The sequence below is a fragment of the Hyalella azteca genome, unplaced genomic scaffold, assembly GCF_000764305.2.
Source record: "Hyalella azteca isolate HAZT.00-mixed unplaced genomic scaffold, Hazt_2.0.2 contig485, whole genome shotgun sequence".
NCBI lineage: Eukaryota > Metazoa > Arthropoda > Malacostraca > Amphipoda > Hyalellidae > Hyalella > Hyalella azteca.
The window spans coordinates 1-4,373 of NW_025930832.1; positions in this window are offsets into that span (position 1 = coordinate 1).

A 4,373-nucleotide genomic window follows, 5' to 3' on the forward strand; every position below is an offset into this window, starting at 1 on the left:
GCACAGTGGCCTCCTCCTGGCTCCTGGGAAGGGGAGAGACATACAAAAGCTACCTTACCCTGGCATTACAGTCACTCACAGTGTCACAGTGAGTCACTCCATTACCCCCTTTCCTGGTACTGTAGGACTCAGTAGGAGTGTAGGTGGCTGCCTAAAAGAGGGGTGGGGGGCCACTCGCCACTGTCACTGAGCCTAACTCCTAAGCTAAGTAGACCAGTAAAATATCATGGATACCACTCATACCAGCATTATCATACATAAGAAATTAGATTACCTAAATATTGAGTAAATAAGGAAATTAAAAATGAACTGATTCTAAAAAACTCTCTGCTTTGCCACTATGCAGTGACTGAGGCAAAGCCTTTACTCACGTTTGCTGGACAATTGCCTATAACATCACAGCATCAGTTGAGAATAACAGGGTTCTGGCTGCCAAACCTCCCTCTTATTGCCCCCAAGAAAGCCTTCCTCTCTCACCCCCACCAGCGGCAGGAAAGAAGTAATGAACTAATTTAAAAAATCTCTGATTTGCCACTAGTAAGGTTGTGACTTGTGGACTTGTGATTGAACTTGAACTGTGAAGTGTGAACACAGCAGTTCATTTCTTTTTTGAAACAGATCACTTCTATTATATAATAATACTGTCATTGCCCTGAAAAACTCGAATTTTTGGCATGATCACAATTCACAATCATCTCAATTCTTGGATTATGGTAGGTATTTATTTCAAGCACTTCAAGGTCTACAATCTACATTGATAATTGAAGGCTGCCAAACCATAAACACAACTATTGAACTATACAACTTATACAACCAAATAATACAAGTCCTGTCAGAGTGTCTGGTAAGGCTGGCTGTCAGAGTCAGCCTTTCACGGTACGTAGTAACTTAATAAAGTAACATAAAAGTTGAACGATTGAAACTTGATCTTGAAGGAACAAAGTTACACAACTCATGAGTCATCTCATGTGTCATGAGTCATAACCGATTGACTCTCAACTTCAGTATCAAGTTGCATCATGATCAAACGATCATATTCATAGCCTAACAAGTAACAACAATAAAAAAAATATTGTTCATAATGTATTTATAATGAGATATATCAGAAATCATACATGGTTACAACACGAGTGGGTTTCATCGTTTCCACAATATTGTCAAGTGTCAACGCCAAGCGCGCTGAACGTTTACGGAACCGGTTTATTGTCATTAGCATCGAGCCACCGACAACCTAACACTACGGACACCATGGCAACACTGAATAACAAACACGTGAGTGACGTGAGTCACGTGACCGTGAGTGCGTGACCTAACTACAGGAACACAGGACGACGATACATGTCCGGGTAAAGGCGGAACCTAACTAGAAAAATATAAAAACTTGTAATTTCTTTGACTGAGTAAACGAATTTTGCTGGGATGCTGACGTTTCGTGTACCTGTTCAATTCAGTGACGGACTAAGAATTTAGGAATGAGCAGCGAAAGACGTGGACAGTACAGTAAGAAGTGCAGGTATTAAGACTCTTAAGATAGTGAATAGTCAGCCTGTTGTAATAATATGCTTGACAATAAGTGAGAGGAACTGAAGAAATTTGCGCATTGGTAGATAGAAACAATAATGGTACGGGAGTGGAAATGAAGATGAATCAGGATTTATTGAACGAAAGGAAAGACGTTCGCATCAAACACCAAATACGCTAGGGGACTTTGCCGTTAGTCACGGACTCATAATCATAAAATCGAACATGGTTAACAGTCCTCGACATGTAGCATAAACTCGCCGAGGAAGTGTAAAAAGTGTGACAAGAGAAAAATAGTTGATTTTAGTTCAGCATGAAGGATATAACTGAATCTGAATAGGAAGAAAATAAGTGGAAAAAAAATATTTTAACGGGTTTGTGCAAAGGGATAAATTTAATTATCAAATTAAAGGCAGCAATCAATTAAAGGAATTGAATGGAACTAATCCAAATTACTTTTGTTCATAATAAATTTTTGATCTATATAATGTTTTGAATGAACTGTGAAATGTAAATACATGAACACGTTCAAAAAAGTAAAGTTTTCATTTGAAAGTTTGCGTTCTATAAGACAAGTCTAAGACAGAAATGGAAGAACTGATGGAGGAATGCGATGCCTGATGTTTAAATTGAGAATTTCTTGAGATGATTCTGTATGATATATCTGAATTTGAAAATACAGCGTTAAAAAAACGAGTGAAAATTGATTACGATGGTAAATGGCGTTGTGGCTAATGTTTGAGTGGGTGTGTGCTGATGTGATTGTGAATGTCAATTGATATTAGTAGAGTATAACGAATGGAAGGGATCCGTATAACACTTCATTTTGCGTTAATTTTCTGTTGATGTTTGTCTATTTCCAATAGATTTATTACATTAAACGAAGCCAAATTCGTATGTTTTTTTCTTGGACCAACTGTCCGAGACACCCACCAATCATCGACGGGAAATTGGCCGCTATATATATACGTGTACTTTACTGCGTGCAGCATTTAGTATAGTATAATAATAATAATAGCGGTTTCAGCGTTTATTAGGCCGTAGGCCTGTTGCCGATTCTAAACATCGCAGAGCATTCACAGCATTTTGCAGTCTCGAACTCGCAACTCACTGCTACAATTCTGCTGTGCTTAACCGCCCGGCCTCCTCGCCGATTCTGACCAGAAACTGGCGCACAGAGCTGGGATCGAACCCGCGCCTCTCTGCGCCAATCTTGGTACTCTGAACTCTAACCACTGGTCCACCCTGCCCTGTAACCACTGGGCCACCCTGTATAGCATAGTATACTATACTATACTATAGTATACTATATATATACTATACGAAGATACTATAGTATAGTATAGGTATAGTATAGTATTGTATAGTATAGTATAGTATAGTATAGTATCTTCGGCATTGAAGAATAGGCCTGGATATGCCTGTCGCCGATTCTTGTAATTTTTCTTGACTAAACTGGCCATTTGATCAAATATTTTCAACGGACGGTAGGTTTAAAATCGTTTCTAGTCGTTTAGCGCATAATATCTTTATGAATCCGTTAACATAAACCTTACGATTGTTACATGAAATAAAAGAACGATGATGGAAACAGCCAAGCAGAGCCCGTTTCCCTGACTTCCTCTTTGCTGCCCCGACAGCTCCACGTTTTCAAGTGCTAATTGAGTGTCTCTCACAGAGGCCGTATTATAAAAATATAACTCAATATTCACTACAGTGAGTGACAGAGAGTATATTTTCTCGTCGACGAAAACGTGAAGTCGATCACGGNGTGATTCGAAGCGAGAAGAAATTTTGTCGCGTGGAGAAGTTGCAGCGCAGTTTTTTTAGTTTATAGCCGTGGCCCCTGGTGTTGGTTCTTGTTTCGTACTTCAATGAGGTCCCCACGCAGCCACGCTATTGCTCAGACTCATCCCGTTGAATTACGGGACGATCGTATTTATAGGCAAGGATGTGATAAAATAAAACTCTGAGTCACAAACGCTTCACTCTATTGCAGAAACCAGCATGACGTGTCCCAGCGTGATCATACCCCGAGACAGACGTAGCGTGATCACACCCCGAGATAGACGTAGCGTGATCACATCCCGAGACAGACGTAGCGTGATCACACCCCGAGACAGACGTAGCGTGATCACACCCCGAGACAGACGAACTAAAAGAAGCCGAATTCGTATGCGTTTCTTTCTTGGGGCGACTATCCGAGACACCCATCAATCACAGACGAGAAGTTTGCCGCTACGTGTACTATACTGCGTGCAGCATTTAGTATAGTAATATAGTATAGTATAGTATCTTCGGCATTGAAGAATAGGCCTGGATAGGCCTGTCGCCGATTCTTGTAATTTTTCTTTATTAGACTGGCCATTTGATCAAATATTTTCAGCGGACGGTAGGTTTAAAATCGTTTCTAGTCGTTTAGCGCATAATATCTTTATGAATCCGTTAACATTATTCTTACGATCGTTACATGAAATAAAAGAACGATGATGGAAACAGCCAAGCAGAGCCCGTTTCCCTGACTTCCTCTTCGCTGCCCCGACAGCTCCACGTTTTCAAGTGCTAATTGAGTGTCTCTCACAGAGGCCGTATTATAAAAATAATAACTCAGTACTCACTGCAGTGAGTGACAGAGAGCGCATTTTCTCGTCGATGAAAACGTGATGTCACGGACGGACGGACATGGCGAGCACAATAGGGCATTTTTAGGGCATTTTCTCATTTAAGGAAAAAATGCACTATTGTGCTCGCCATGTCCGTCCGTCCATCCGCCTGTCCGTGACTTCACGTTTTCGTCGACGAGAAAATGCGCTCTCTGTCACTCACTGCAGTGAGTACTGAGTTATATTTTT